General features: G+C 46.7%; 1 pseudogene; it reads right to left on the bottom strand.

Moving 5' to 3' along the window:
• Window positions 1-3725: 3725 nt before the first annotated feature.
• Window positions 3726-3844, bottom strand: LOC124791180 (annotated as a pseudogene).
• Window positions 3845-17485: the final 13641 nt, after the last annotated feature.

Genomic DNA, 17485 nt, shown 5'->3' with positions numbered 1-17485 from the left:
GCGAGGCCGGCGCTGAACGCGCGACGTCGGTGACAGCGGCTGTCGGCGCGGCTGCCGAGGACCGCAGGAAACCACGACGACTGCTGGGCTGAGCGTGTTGACAGTTGGCCGCTAGTGCACTACGACAACGACGGAGGCACTCACTCACTCCTAGCAATCGACGCCGCGTACGATCTTACCCGTCCGAAGGTACCAGGTGTACCGGTACAAACATGTCGATAGGGAACATTTGTTGTGAACGAGCCTTAATTTTTTGTTTTGTTTGGTTGGTATGACATCTGTCAAAGATATTTAGTATACATCAAGTCATGGAACAAACAACATCATATGTTTTCATCGTGTTAACAATGTCGAATTTTGTACCAGAAAGTGATCATTTGCGGAAAGCATTAATTTTTTGTTTTCATTTGAAAAAAAGTGCTGCAGAGTCGCATCGAATGCTTGTCGAGGCATATGGTGATCATGCTCGATCAGAAGCAACATGCAAAAGATGGTTTCAACGGTTCAGAAATAATGATTTTGATGTAAGAAATGAAAAACGTGGAAGACCACCAAAAAAGTTCGAAGACGCCGAATTGCAAGCAATATTGGATGAATAGGCCGATACTTTGAGTCAGAAGCAAATGGCAGCAATGCTAAATGCTGCACATCAAACAATTTCTGACCGTTTGAAAGCTATGGGAAAGATCCAAAAGCTTGGAAAATGGGTGCCACATGAATTGAATGAAAGGCAGATGGAAAACAGAAAAACCATTTGTCAAATTTTCCTTCAAAGACGTGAAAGAAAATCAGTTTTGCATCGAATTGTTACTGGCGATGAAATATGGATTTATTTTAAGAATTCTAAATCGGAAAAATCATGGGTTAATCCGGAACAACCATCAACATCGACTGCAGAACCAGATCGATTCGGTAAGAAGACAATGCTCTGTGTTTGGTGAGATCAGAAAGGTGTGGTGTATCATGAGCTTCTAAACTCCGGCGAAACTGAATACTAATCGCTACAGACAACAAATGATCAATTTGAACTATGCATTGGTCGAAAAAAGACCAGAATGGGCCAGAAGACATGGGAAAGTAATTTTTTTACACGACAATGCACCTGCACACAAAGCAAAACTGGTTCAGGATACAATCAAAACACTTTGCTGGGAGCTGTTACCCCATCCGCCGTATTCACTAGACTTGGTCCCTTCCGACTACCATTTGTTTTCATCAATGGGACACGCATTGACTGAGGAACACTTCGATTCCTACGAAGAAGTCGAAAATTGGGTGCCTGATTGGTTTGCTTCAAAAGACAAACATTTCTACTGGCGTGGTGTCCACAAATTGCCAGAAAGTTGGTCAAAATGTATATAAAGCAATTGCCAGTACTTTGAATAAAATGTTTTTACTTTTAAAGTCAAAATTATTGTTTCATTTTCACAAAGAAAACGCTCATTTCGTACCGGTACACCTGGTAGACCAGAGTTCCGCGTCCCGTCGATGACATCATTTTCTGACGGAAATCCTCCTGGTATCGCGATTTTCACGTTTGGCTTAAATGCTCGTAGATTCTGGTCGTATGTGACGTCCACCGGCGTCAAAATACAATCAAGTCCTTCACTGCGCGATAGCAGTGGTCACGTTCCCGACGATAGGTGCCACTAAACCGAAGTTACTAAACGTAAAAATCAAACACCCTCCGAATAGACCTTGAAGGCCCAATGGCACCGACCGGTCGCGGTGACTTCCTTAGTCCTTAGGCGTTACCGAATGCAGATACAGAGAGACATGTGGTCAGTACACCGCTTCCCCGTCCGTTGTCAGTTTTCGTGACTCGTGCCGCTACTTCTCAATCAAGTAACTCGTCAATTGGCCTCTCAGCGGCTCAGCGCAGCCCGCAACCAAACAGCACTCGCCAGACCTGGGCGGTGACCCATCCAAGTGCTAGCCCAGCCCGACAGCGCTTAACTATGGTGATCTGACGGGAACCTGTGTTACCACTGCGGCAAGGCAGTAGGCCGTGTTACTAAATATACACTACTGGCCATTAAAATTGTTACACCAAGAAGAAATGCAGATAATGAACGGGTATTCATCGGACAACTATATTATAATAGAACTGACATGTGATTACATTTTCACGTAATTTGGGTGCATAGATTCTTAGAAATCAGTACCCAGAACCACCACCTCTGGCCGTAATAACGGCCTTAATACGCCTGTGCATTGAGTCAAACAGAGCTTGGATGGCGTGTACAGGTACAGCTGCCCATGCAGCTTCGACACGATACCACAGTTCATCAAGAGTAGTGACTGGCGTATTGTGACGAGCCGGTTGCTCGGCCACCATAGACCAGACGTTTTCAATTGGTGAGAGATCTGGAGAATCTGCTGGCCAGGGCAGCAGTCGAACATTTTCGATATCCAGAAACGCCCGTACAGGACCTGCAACATGCGGTCGTGCATTATCCTGCTCAAATGTAGGGTTTCGCAGGTATCGAATGAAGGATAGAGCCACGGGTCGTAACACATCTGAAATGTAACGTCCACTGTTCAAAGTGCCGTCAATGCGGACAAGAGATGACCGAGACGTGTAACAAATGACACCCCATACCATCACGCCGGGTAATATGCCACTATGACGATGACGAACACACAAGTCCGATGTGCGTTCACCGCGACGTCGCGAAACACGGATGCGACCATCATGATGCTGTAAACAGAACATGGATTCATCCAAAAAAATGACGTTTAGCCATTCGTGCACCCAGGTTCGTCGGTGAGTACACCATCGCAGGGGCTCCTTTCTGTGATGCAGCGTCAAGGGTAACCGCAGCCATGGTCTCCGAGCTGATAGTCCATGCTGCTGCAAACGTCGTCGAAATGTTCGTGCAGATGGTTGTTGTCTTGCAAACGTCTCCATCTGTTGACTCAGGGATCGAGACGTGGCTGCACGATCCGTTACAGCCATACGGATAGGATGCCTGTAATCTCGACTGCTAGTGATACGAAGCCGTTGGGATCCAACACGGCGTTCCGTGTTACCCTCCTGAACCCACCGATTCCATATTATGCTAACAGTCATTGGATCTCGACCAACGGGAGCAGCAATGTCGCGATACGATAATCCGCAATCGCGATAGGCTGCAATCCGACCTTTATCAAAGTCGGAAACGTGATGGTACACATTTCTCCTCCTTACTCGAGGCATCACAACAACGTTTCACCAGGCAACGCCCGTCAACTGCTCTGTGTGTATGAGAAATTGGCTGGAAATTTTCCTCATGTCAGCACGTTGTAGGTGTCGCCACCAGCGCCAAGCTAGTGTGAATGCTCTGAAAAGCTAATCATTTGCATATTACAGCATCATCTTCCTGTCGGTTAAATTTCGCGTCTGTAGCACGTCATCTTCGTGGTGTAGCAATTTTAATGGCCAGTAGTGTCCAATCAAGGCCTTCAGAGCGCGATAGTGGTGGTAACGTTGCCGACGACAGGTGCCACTAAAGCAAAGTTACTAACCTTAAAAAGCAAACACCGTCCGAATAGACCTTGAAGGCCCAAAGCACCGACCGGCCGCCGTGTCTTCCTCACCTTAGGCGTCACCGGATGCGGGTACGGAGGGGCATGTGGTCAGCACTACGCTCCCCCATCCGTTGTCAGTTTTCGTGACTGGTGCCGCTACATCACAATCAAGTAGCTCCTGAATTGGCCTCAAAGGGGCGTCCGTGCAGCCCGCAACCCAACAGCACTCGGCTGACTCGGACGGTGACCCATCCAAGTGCTAGCCAAGCCCGACAGCGCTTAACTTCGGTGATCTGACGGGAACCTGTGTTATCACTGCGGCAAGGTCGTAGGTCGAGTTACTAAATATAATTTTTCGCGATTCCTTCATTAAAGAAGACCAAGTAAATATTTCAGGATTTGAATGGATAACTGCTGCCAACATGACAGACTTACGAATAGATACCCTCGGCGTAGTAATGCAACTCAAATCACTTAAGGAGAGGTTTACTATCTTTGGTTTAAAAAAATCGATTTTTTAAAAATTGCACTTTTGGATTCATAAAAGTGTTTAGAATCCACCCCTGAAACGGTTTTTTGGAATACGGAACGGAAATGTTTGTTATTCGCGGTTGAACAAAAAAATGCACCTGCCTGAAATCGGCCTTTTTCACGCACAAGTTTTTTTCTTTCGGAGGACGAGTTATTGTACCGGTGCTTTGGAGGAAACACACAAAATTCAAAAGAAAGTTTGAACGCATGTGTTTGGAAGCTTTAGCATTCTGGTGCGAAGACTGTGGAGATTGCGACTTTCCTGGCAGTGATCAGTTTCAACGAAGGGTATTCAGCAATTCTGAAGACCATTACAACGATGAATGTCACCATGGGAGTTTGTTCGACGCAGTTCGCCAAGCATTCGGACGACTACCGGATTCAAGCGGCCGAAAACCTCTTGTCACCGGCCGACCATACGAGCGGCTGTGAAGCAGCACAGGATGGCCCAGATCGGGCAGAACGCCCTCTACAAGGAAGAGTAAGGACTAGTTTATGGACCCGGAATAGCAGATTGAACGTACGTTGCACAATATTGCTTTTATATGTAGTCACAACTTCAAACGCGTTTTTCTCTAAATGACCATTTTTAACGCGCAATATGGTAACTGAACCGATTGGCATGATTCTTTGTTTCCGACGAAGCTAACTAAATTGTCTACGAGTTGTACCACTTTTATTCCGTTCCATCAACAATAAGTATTTTTACTCGTCCGACGAAGCCGAAAAATCGCTGAAAAAACACTATTTTTTCAAATGGCCGCCGTTTTGTTTCCTATGGTCCAAATAACATAAGCTGAGGTACAACTCCTAAAGAATCTTATACACTTCGCTAACGTCATCTCAATTTTGATTTCAGTCGAGCCGGCTAACCTGTGACATACCGCGCGTAGAGGTCTACATCGGAATTTTGTATCGTTGCGACGGCACTTCCGCCTTTGCTCTTCGACATTTCCGGTCAAAAAAAATCCATTTTGTAGAGGAAATATCAATAAACATTTTGACCAAATTTGACATTGATATCTGTAACACAGCCCGAGAAAAAAATTCTCAAAGATCATGTTTTTTTCGGGCCAAAGACCGTAAACCTCACCTTAATAAAGGCAAGTCTTGGTCCATAGAGTACACCAATTAGGTTGCTTTCGAAGTATGTTGATGTAATAGCTCCATATTTAACTATCATTCATAACAGCTCCGTCGACGAAAGATCCTGAGCACTGGAAAGCTTCACAGGTTACACCATAACACCAGGAAAGAAATAGGAGTCGGCTGGTCCCGGCGGAGGTTCGAGTCCTCCCTCGGGCACGGATGTGTGTGTGTTTGTCCTTAGGATAATTTAGGTTAAGTAGTGTGTAAGCTTAGGGACTGATGACCATAGCAGTTAAGTCCCATAAGATTTCACACACATCTGAACATTTTGAAGGAAATAGGAGTAATGTCCTGAACTACAGGCCCATATCAATGTCATCAATTTGCAGTAAGATTTTGGAACATTTACTGTATTCTAACATTACGATATTGAGGTGCGAGTGTTTTCTGTTCTGTCGGAAATGTACGACAGTACAGACACAACTCATATCTACAGGGTGTTTCTGTAAGAGCGTGAAAAAATGTAACAGCCCATAGAGAATGTCCCGCTGAACAGTTTGAGATAGGAAGCCTGGGGTCGGACAAGCCAGCTTAAAGAGGTATGGAAGTAAACTTGTCTACCGCTTTGCCTAGTATTACTGTTTTCCAGCTTATTTTTAACTCACAAGCGTACAAGTTTACACGTGCTATACTGTTTATTTACATGTACGTTCTTTGTTTCCGGTAAAGTACCGAAGAGGCCGAGCCTGATCACTAGGAAGTCATGATGCAGGTTTTTTTTTTACTTTACTTGTCCATAAGGTGGCTGTCTTGTATCGTATTTACATTGTCCCGTGACAGAACGTGCTATGAATCAACAACGGAACGGTGCACCGCCTAACTTCAGTGTGGATGTCCGAAACCATCTCTCTGCTGTACTTCCTGATCGTTGGACTGGAAGGAGGAGGTCCTACTCTATGGCCTGCAAGGTCACCTGACCTGAATTCTCCTGATTATATCCCAAGGGGGTATCCGAAGCCTGTTGTTTGTGAGGCCCCAGTGGATACGGAGATGGGACCCGTTGCCAGAATTGTAGCAGTCTGTGAGGTGAATCGGAACACAGCAGGGATATTTGTCAGGGTGCGTTAGAATCTTGTTCGCCGATGTCATGCCTGCACTGAGGCTAGTGGCTATCAGTTTCAGGACATTTAGTAAGACACAGTACTAACGGTACGTTCATTGTGAGAATGGTGGTATTTGCAGTTAACTGTAACTAATGTAAATAAAAAAGTATCTGCCCTGTTAAATTTTTGCACGCTCTTACGGAAATCCTCTGTGCAATTCTACGGGCGCGACGAATGTCGCGACGTTTCAGCGCGAATGCACGACCAACGTCGGAACTCCTACGACAATCAGAAATCTGCAAGTAGGTGATTAATGGGCGGGGTTCGTCTGTCGTGTGGCGAGCGGGAAGTTGGGAATTTGGGTCAGACGGGAAGCGTGTCCGGATAGCCGGGGCGGTTACGGGTACAGTTGTAGAGAAGCGGAGCAACCGGGTTCGAGCCCCGGTCCGGAGCAAATTTTCAACTTTCGCCGTTGAACTGCCACAATGCCCTATGCGGCTGGAAGTCGTTATTTCCATCTTATCTCTCTCTCTCATCCCGATTCCTTTACGTTCCTTTCATCTCAATTCCTCGAAGACAACGATCGGTTGATACGGATTCATAAACCATCGTTCCCCCTAAACAGAAATGAGTGACTATTCACACGCAGTAATGATTGAAATCGACTGAGGAATTCGAATTGATTCCATATTCTTAGGTTTCCAGAAGGGTTTTGACGCCGTACCTTAAAAGCGACCTCTCATCAAATTGCGTGCCTACAGAACACTGTCGTATTTCTGAGAAAGGACTCTTGATTTCCTCTCATTTGAATGAACACACACCTTTTGATTGTATTGTTGATTATTTAGTTACGCCCCAGGTTTCGGCCCTCTACGCTATTTTCGGCGTTTTATGGCGAATCATTAACATTTACACTGCTGGCCACCGTAAATGCAACACCCTGAAGGAAGCATCCGAATCAAGTGAAATTTACACCATGGATTTGCAGCGATGAGATATGCAACTGATTAGAATTTCAGCGCAGACGCACATCACGCGCGCCTGTGGCACCACCTCATAGCGCCATTTAAGGCTTGGCGATTTCGACGAGTGTACGTTCGGCACGTGTGTTTACCTTGTGGTTGTTTCACAAGACGATCAGTTATGCCTCGTTGACAACAGCGAACATCATTTGATCAAGTATCCGAGTTCGACAGAGGAAGGCTTACCGAGATTGTGGATTATCATACAGAGAAATCGCTAGTCGTGTTGGACGAAACCAAACAACTGTAATGCGGATATGTGACCGTTGGATGCAGGAGGGTACGACGGACCGACGTGGTCGATCGCATTCACCTCGGTGCACCACTGCACGTGCTGATAGGCAAATTGTGCGCATGGCAGTGACGGATCGCTCAGTGACATCCCGAACCATAGCACAGCACATTGCGTCTGTAACGCATCATCCAGCGTCTGCGCGTACCATTCGACGCCGTTTACAGCAGAGTGGTCTGTCCACAAGACGTCCATTGCTTCGTCTACCATTGACGCAGAACCACAGACGTCTCCGTCGCCAATGGTGTGATGACAGACGGATGTGGACGGCAGAATGGAATGACATTGTCTTTACTGACGAGGCACGCTTCTGTCTGCAGCACCACGATGGTCGGATTCGAGTGTGGAGACACCGTGGAGAGAGGACGCTGGACAGCTGCATTATGCACCGCCACACTGGTCTTGCACCGGGTATTATGGTATGGGGCGGTATTGGATATTACTCTCGCACGCCTCTAGTATGCATTGCCGGTACTTTAAATAGCCGGCGCTACATATCCGAGGTGCTGGAGCCAGTTACCTTCAGGGCTCGGCCACAGCCATATTTCAACAGGATAATGCGCGACGACACGTGGCACGCATTGTCCAAAGGTTCTTCGTCAATAACCAGATTGAAGTGCTTCCCTGGCCAGCTCGCTCTCCTGATCTTTCGCCGATAGAAAACATGTGGTCCATGGTTGCTCAACGAGTGACCCAGATTACATCCCCAGCTGCCACACCAGATGATCTTTGGCAACGTGTGGAAGCTGCTTGGGCTGCTGTACCCCAGGAACACATCTAACGTCTCTTTGACTCAATGACGAGACGTGTGGCAGCGGTGATCTCCAACAATGGCGGCTACTCTGGTTACTGATTCTGGCAGGAACCACATGTCACAGACGTCTGTAAACGTAATCATTTGATACTTGGTCAATATGTTATCTACAAAATAAATTTTGTTGTGCTACCTCTTGTCTTTCTTGGTGTTGCATTTACGGTGGCCAGCAGTGTACTGCAGGACCTGAAGCTCAAAATTGCCCATAAATTAAGAAAATTATTGGCGCCCACGAAATGCCAGGTGTAAAAAGATCAGTAAATAATAGTGGGAGCACGTCATATTTAGCAGAAACAGGTTTATTTTGGTGCATATGAAAGATGAACACACATCCTTGAGTCGTAATGATAGTGAAATCCCATGGCATTAAAGACCAAAACCTGGGTGATCTTTAAATAAACAACAGTACAGTCAAATGTCGGTGTGTTCATTTAAAAATTATTGTTTGACTGCTGCTCAGAAACATCAAAAACTGTTTCCCTTCACATAGCTCACAGTTCCTAGTAATTGGCAGGAAACCATCGAGAGGAACGGAAGTGATATCTGTGGTTCAAATGGCTCTGAGCACTATGGGACTTAACATCTTAGGTCATCAGTCCCCTAGAACTTAGAACTACTTAAACCTAACTAACCTAAGGACATCACACACATCCATGCCCGAGGCAGGATTCGAACCTGCGACCGTAGCAGTCCCGCGGTTCCGGACTGCAGCGCCTAGAACCGCAAGACCACCGCGGCCGGCTGATATCTGTGGTCCCTCATGGAAGTGTCATGGGGCTTCTGCTGTTCACAGACTGCATGTAAACGATTTCTGAGACAATATGAGCAGCCCTTTTCTTATTGCGTCCAGATCATGCCGTCGTTTACTGTTGTGAATAGTAATAGCAAAAGCAAAACCAAATACAAAACGATTTAGACAAGCTATCTGCATGTTGCGAAATGTAGCATTTGATCCCTTAGCAATGAAAAGTGTAAAGGTCTTCTAAGTAATAAAAGGAAACCGTTAAGCATCTGTTATATGGGAAGTCACTTCAAGTACATACCCAAGTATTACAATTACGAAGAAATTAAATTGAAACGAACAGACAGAAATTGTAGTGGGGAAGACGGACCGAAGACTGCATTTTATTGGCAGAACAATTGAAAGATACAACAAATCTAGCTGCAGAAAATACTTAAATTACGCTTGTCTTTCCTCGGCTAGGGAACTGCTGCGTGGTATAGGATCCTTAGTATTGACGGAAGGCGTCGAAAACGTTCAGAGAAGGGCAGCCCGTTTTGTTTTATTGCGAAAAAGGGGAAGAGAGTGTCACCGACACGATACTTGTGTTGGTACAGCAGAGACATTTTTCCGTGGGTTGAGATCTTTTCACGAAATTTGAATCACCGACTTTCTCCTCTGAACGCGAAAATAGTTTGACACAACCTACATAGGGAAGAACGACCATCGTAATAGAATAAGAGAAATTTGAGCTCGCACGGTAAGGTTTGTGAGATCGTTTTTTCGAGAGTGGACCGGCAGAGAAACAGTCAAAGTGTTTTTATGAACATTCCGCTTAGCACTGGAGTGTGAACTGAAGGAGAGTCATGTAGACGTAGCTTGAGTTTTCATTCTTTTATTTGAATGCTCTTGTATAGCGTATTTCACATTTACTGAAATTTGGAATAGAACAACAGTCCTCTCTAGGGCCAAGAAACAGTCAATACGGCAAGCTGTATAACATAGATACCGACATCTTCCTGACTAATTTTTATGCCATCTCCTAACTCCAACTGGTATTTTAACAAAGAATACTTTTTTATAAAAAAGCCTAAGAAGGGAAATCTAATACAATTCGAAACTGTAATAAATTGAATTTTAAGGTTTGCTCATTGTTTCATACAGTAAATATGTGTATTCGGTTTACTGTAATGTGGAACGAGAGAACAAGAATCATTGTTGCAGCCGTAATTTTAGCATAGAGGAATGGGGCGTGAAAAGTAGAGCAATGTATGCATGGAAAGGTTAGGAATATACTGAGATTACTGAAGTGTGTGATAACTGGTTTCGTAAGTGGACAAAGTTAGAATGTAATGAACAGTGACAAATTTTGCTCTCTTCCAGTGAGTGTAGTATAACTAATTGCAAGTAAACTGCGTGTAAAGAACGCAGACGTGGCTTTGTGCACGGAACAGTATTGTGTTACCTGGAGTGTGAACTGGAACAAATTTCTAGTCAGTCAGTGGACTCTGATTTTCTTTGTATTTGTAGAAAACGGAGCACAGACTACTAGTAAGGATAAAACTTGTCCCAATTTTTACGTCTGAGCTCGATTCTGTCTCTTTGGTTGTGTTCTCACCAGATTACAATTCAATGATTAGTTCGCAATTACATTTTATAGACAATTAATAATAATAGAGTAATTTTTGCTCAAGCAGTGAGCTGGCGACCGTTCTTAAGTAATTTTAAATCTAAAATTATGGCCGACTCAGTTTATTTACTCTGAATTCCACTATTTCTTATTTTTTCCTTTTTTTGTCAATTTTCCTTTCGACCGTCATTGTGCAAAATTAGTCACGCGACAACGGTTACAACGGTACCTGCACTTATCTGGATTTCCATTATTCCTCGGAATGGATGTCTTTACCTTACAATAGGGAACATTAGGTGCACGTATCGTTTAAAAATTATGAATTAATACGAAATGTAGGTGCGATATAACTGTCATCAACGGACACAATTTGAAATAGAACATTTACGGATTATGTAGTCGGTACGAGAACAAGTCTGGTTGAAATGGTGCCTTTATTTCAGTTTATTTCTTGCTTTTTTGACGATTGTTGTTTCGGCTTTATATACGAGGGTTTCCCAGAAAGTAATGCGCCGCATTTTTTTCTCAGCCGAAAACAATGCTACGAACGCGAAACGTTACGTACGTATTATTTGAAGTCTCTGAGAGAGCACACCAAGTTTCCGTCACTTCCGACAGATAGTGTAGCTGCAGGACAGTTTCAAAATGGCGTCTGTGGGGGATGGACGTTACAAGCAACGTGCCGACTTTGGATTTCTCACTGCAGAGAAAGAACCTGTGGGGAATATTCACAAACGCTTGTGCAAAGCCTACGGAGTATCTGCTGTCGACAGAAGTATAGTTAGTCGCTGGGCACGGAGAGTGAAATCATCAGAAAGCGGTTCGGCGGAGCTCCACGATTTGCAGCGCTCGGGGAGACCATCCACGGCTGTCACACCTGATCTAACACCCTTGTACTTCCACTTGTTTGGGCCATTAAAGGATGCCATTCGTGGAAGACATTTTGAGGCCTATGAGGAGGTGATTCACATAGTGAAGCACTGGCTCCGCCACCAGGACAGGGATTGCTACCGAAAGGGCATACACGCCCTTGTTTAGTGCTGGAGAAAGGCCATAGAATGGAATGGAGATTACAGGGTAAAAAATGGTGTGGACATAAAACACCATTCTTTTGTGTGTGTAATTCTCTTTATGTTGAATAAAGAATTGTTGAAGAAAAAAATGCAGTACATTACTTTCTTGGCAACCCTCGTAGTTCAGCTGTTTTTCCCGTAAATTCCGCATATTCCGCACATATTAGATTTTAGACTGTGTCGCTGAGACAAATGTGCATGGCACATGAGTTTTGATATATACTTATTCGTGCAGTGGAAAATTAGTTAAAGCTCAATACCACGGGGAACGAAACTTAAAAACTTTATGCTGCATCATAAACGTCGTTGTCGGATACAGAAGCAATGCAGAACGTTTCACTGTACGAAAGCCACCGACAGAAAGGGAAGTTGGAAGGAATAACTATGGGAGTTCAATTTCCACTTTATTTTATTTATTGATTACACATACTTTTACACGACTGTATTACTGGTATCGGCTACTAAGATCTTCAGATCTGTTACAAAGACGGTGTGTAACCAACAAAGTTCAGTTTGCTGGCGCTAAATCTATAAAACGCCTGATGCTACACAAGAAGGATAGAAAGTGTTTACACGATTAACAGCCATTTATACCAGCCATATATACCATAAATTATTCTGATGTAGTATCAATGTCAAACTAAACATGTAGATACAGAGTAAGTGCTGGTGATGATCAGAATGCGTCTGGCGTTTATACAAAGAATTGAGGCCAGTAGAGAACACTATAGCTAACGTATATGATTAACCAGTATTTCAAATGTAATGCTCACAGTGCAATATGCATAGCTATTAATTAAAGTTAATTTACACGCCGAAACGAGCTTCTGACAATAAAACATGTACTGACATACTATACGTGGAATTAGATCCACACTTAAAACCTACATAAGAAGTGCAAATACTAATAATGTGAAGTTGTCTGGCGAAGTAAAACACGCAATTGTGTAAAAGCCAGTATAAAAAGTTAAGAAAACAATCAAATCTAAAAACGAAATCTTCCAGCATGACAAAGAATTACAGAAACCGTAAGTGTAAGGTAATTGACGAAAACTGACTATTTAATTAAAAAATTTAAGAATCGGTAGTCGTAATACATCTGGAGTGGGATCTCAGTGGGGGCGGATCGTGGCTTCTCTGCATGTCATTTTGGTTTCCCTGCAGCGGAACTGGCGGAGGAAGAAGGCCCAGTGTCGCCGTCGCTGGCTTTATGTCTTCAATTAATAGTTCAATTTCCATGTCTCCATTGCCTAGAGGTCATTAGAGATCTAGATTAGGGTCACAACGAATAAAGAAATGGGACTGTTTTATTATAGGAATTAAAACTTCAATGTTATGGAGTACGAGTTCTTTGCGCCACCTCACTCAGTGCTTGACTAAGGAGCACCTCGGCCTGCTCGCAGGGAGTTCAGCTGCTGTTGTTTCTGACGCAATGTGCTCTACAATCTGACGTCTAGGTTCCGGAGGTAATCTTTCACTGAAGGGAGGGGCTGCCAGACAGCGATGGCGGGACAAGCGAGGGGGTATGGACAGCGAGAATGAAGCAGTGGTGGAGAGAGGGAGAGAGAGAGAGAGAGAGAGAGAGAGAGAGAGAGAGAGAGAGAGAGAGGGGGGGGGGGGGAATGAGGAGAATGACGAGGTCACATGTTGAAACTGAAACTGTTGCGATGACGGTGGCACTCGCGACTCTCCCCAGAACGCCGCTGGCTCCGGGATTGGGCAGCGCGCCAGAGCGGGCCGTGCACAGTTCGGTGGCGCGCCAGCGAAACGTCAGCGACTGGCGTCACGTCACGTACTGGACCGCGGGACGAGATGGCGGCCTTTGATCCGCGATCCGCCCTTCTCTCTGCATTCCGGCGGTGGATGGCGGGATCTGCATGCGCTCCGCGCCGCGCCTCGCTCAGGGAAGGCACGGGACGTGTTTTGGGAGGACGACGGCATCGGCGTTGCGGGACCAGCGCTCGATACTGCGGCCCAGCTGTGCGCCATGTCGCAAAGCGCCACGCACCAAAGTAGCATTGAGTGTAGCTGAGAGAATGGCGACAGGACCCTTACAATTCACTATACACTAATAATGTCGTGTGACGAGGGCCTCCCGTCGGGTAGACCGCTGGCCTGGTGCAAATCTTTCGATTTGACGCAACTTCGGCGACTTGCCCGTCGACAGGGATGAAATGATGATTATTAGGACAACACAACACCCAGTCCCTGAGCGGAGAAAATCTCCGACCCAGCCGGGGATCGAACCCGGACACTTAGGATTGACAGTCTGTCGCGCTGACCCCTCAGCTACCGGGGGCGGACCACTATACACTGATCAGCCACAACATTAAGACCACGTACCTAACTGCCGTACTTCCACCCTCGCACGGATAACAGCCGCAACGCGCCCTAGCAGTGGAGCAACGAGGCCTTGATAGACCGCACATACAAGTCTGACGCCACATTCAATCACATCCGAGATGTGTTCGATCGGGTTCAGGTCCGACGAGTTGGGGAGCCATCACACCAACTGGTACTCAATTTCAAATAGGTCTGAGCTCTAAGGGACTTAACATCTGAGGTCATCAGTCCCCTAGAACTAAGAACTACACTCCTGGAAATGGAAAAAAGAACACATTGACACCGGTGTGTCAGACCCACCATACTTGCTCCGGACACTGCGAGAGGGCTGTACAAGCAATGATCACACGCACGGCACAGCGGACACACCAGGAACCGCGGTGTTGGCCGTCGAATGGCGCTAGCTGCGCAGCATTTGTGCACCGCCGCCGTCAGTGTCAGCCAGTTTGCCGTGGCATACGGAGCTCCATCGCAGTCTTTAACACTGGTAGCATGCCGCGACAGCGTGGACGTGAACCGTATGTGCAGTTGACGGACTTTGAGCGAGGGCGTATAGTGGGCATGCGGGAGGCCGGGTGGACGTACCGCCGAATTGCTCAACACGTGGGGCGTGAGGTCTCCACAGTACATCGATGTTGTCGCTAGTGGTCGGCGGAAGGTGCACGTGCCCGTCGACCTGGGACCGGACCGCAGCGACGCACGGATGCACGCCAAGACGGTAGGATCCTACGCAGTGCCGTAGGGGACCGCACCGCCACTTCCCAGCAAATTAGGGACACTGTTGCTCCTGGGGTATCGGCGAGGACCATTCGCAACCGTCTCCATGAAGCTGGGCTACGGTCCCACACACCGTTAGGCCGTCTTCCGCTCACGCCCCAACATCGTGCAGCCCGCCTCCAGTGGTGTCGCGACAGGCGTGAATGGAGGGACGAATGGAGACGTGTCGTCTTCAGCGATGAGAGTCGCTTCTGCCTTGGTGCCAATGATGGTCGTATGCGTGTTTGGCGCCGTGCAGGTGAGCGCCACAATCAGGACTGTATACGACCGAGGCACACATGGCCAGCACCCGGCATCATGGTGTGGGGAGCGATCTCCTACACTGGCCGTACACCACTGGTGATCGTCGAGGGGACACTGAATAGTGCACGGTACATCCAAACCGTCATCGAACCCATCGTTCTACCATTCCTAGACCGGCAAAGGAACTTGCTGTTCCAACAGGACAATGCACGTCCGCATGTATCCCGTGCCACCCAACGTGCTCTAGAAGGTGTAAGTCAACTACCGTGGCCAACAAGATCTCCGGATCTGTCCCCCATTGAGCATGTTTGGGACTGGATGAAGCGTCGTCTCACGCGGTCTGCACGTCCAGCACGAACGCTGGTCCAACTGAGGCGCCAGGTGGAAATGGCATGGCAAGCCGTTCCACAGGACTACATCCAGCATCTCTACGATCGTCTCCATGGGAGAATAGCAGCCTGCATTGCTGCGAAAGGTGGATATACCCTGTACTAGTGCCGACATTGTGCATGCTCTGTTGCCTGTGTCTATGTGCCTGTGGTTCTGTCAGTGTGATCATGTGATGTATCTGACCCCAGGAATGTGTCAATAAAGTTTCCCCTTCCTGGGACAATGAATTCACAGTGTTCTTATTTCAATTTCCAGGAGTGTAATTAAACCTAACTAACCTAAGGACATCACACACATCCATGCCCGAGGTAGGATTCGAACCTGCGACTGTAGCGGTCGCTCGGCTCCAGACTGTAGCGCCTAGAACCGCACGGCCACTCCGGCCGGCCAACGAACTCGCCACAGTGTTCCCCAACCACTCCATCACACTCCTAGCCTTGTGACAGGGGCATTATCTTGCTGAAAAATGCCACCGCCGTCGGGAAACATTATCGTAATGAAGGGGTGTACGTGGTCTGCAACCAGCGTGCGATACTCACTGGCCGTCATGGCGCCTTCGGGGAAAATTGACGTGGGCATCAATGTTTCCTGTGGAGTGTACTGGGGCCGCCGCCAGCTTGTCTCCGTCCTGCAGTACAGGTGTCGAGGAGTTGTTCCCCTGGAAGACGATAGATCCACGCCCTCATATCGGCATGATGAAGAAGGTAGGGGGATTCATCAGACCATGGAACGCTATGCCCCTGCACCAACGTCCAGTGCCAGTGGTCACATGCTCATTTGAGTCTTAGTTGCCGATGTGCTATTTGGCTGCAAAGGGTCACCGTTAGGAGTCTTCAGTGCACTCTGTGTTGAGACATATTTGTACTACGGCCAGCGTTGAAGTCTGATGTTAGTTCCGCCACAGTTCATCGCCTGTCCATTTTACCAGTCAGCCCAGTCTACGACGTCCAACATCTGTAATTAGGGATGGTCGCCCAACCCCACGAGTCTGTAAGTATTTTTACCTTGATTTCGCCCCATGTTGAAGACACTCACTGGAACACCCAGCAAGTCTGCAATTTCCGAAATGCTCGTGCCGAGCCTCCGGGTCACCAAAGTCTGCCCTCAATGAAACTCGGATAGACCGCGCACCTTCCCCATTCTGCACATGGATAGCACGCTCACCGATACTACATGCACCGTGCGTGCGTCTGACTAGCAGTCATTCGTCACCAAGTAACGCTGTTATTGCCTGGACAGGTTTATATCAATAGTAGGTCGGCTGTCATGATGTACTGGCTGGTCAGTGTACACAGTGGGCCAAATAAAACAGGCGCGGAAATTGTTTTATGCACCTTAAGACAGACAACCCAGCCGACGACAACCGCACCACAGGATGGATGATGTAAGGTGGGTTGCCTATCTTAAGGTTCATGAAATATTTTCCGCACCAGTTTTATTTGGGTCATTTTGTACATAGAGAATGGAGGAAAAAACATTACAACTCAGTGTGGGGTAGGGGACATCGAATCGAGGCAAATTTTCCGGATAACTGTATGTCAGAAATCAACCGATGTGGAACTATATCCATACCACAGTAGCCAATCAGCAATAAGCGTGCGGAAGTGAGCGCATTTAAATCAGCTTGTCCCGGCCAGTTCTTGTTGTGATAAAGAGCGCAGTTACTAATTAAATCAGCTAAAGACAATTGTTTCAGCTAAACAGGCAAAGCCAAGGGGGTTCTGTAAACTGACCCTAGTGAAATATTTCCCCAGATGGGGTCCATTAATTTCTTCGTCCGAACTTGGCAACATGAACAGCAGGTACAAGAGCTGAGGTGTGGTGTACTGGTGGTGAAGAGGGCTGGAGGTTCTCGAATAAGAAATAAAAGGCAAAATTTTCTCAGTGGGAAGTCATCAACTTGCTCCAGTTTATCGGGCGCAATTACAAAATTTTTGATTTTGCCCG

Source organism: Schistocerca piceifrons, chromosome 3, assembly GCF_021461385.2.
Source record: "Schistocerca piceifrons isolate TAMUIC-IGC-003096 chromosome 3, iqSchPice1.1, whole genome shotgun sequence".
NCBI classification, from domain to species: Eukaryota; Metazoa; Arthropoda; class Insecta; order Orthoptera; family Acrididae; genus Schistocerca; species Schistocerca piceifrons.
Note: the sequence above shows the minus strand (reverse complement) of the source record. Positions and strands in the feature narration are given on the sequence as shown.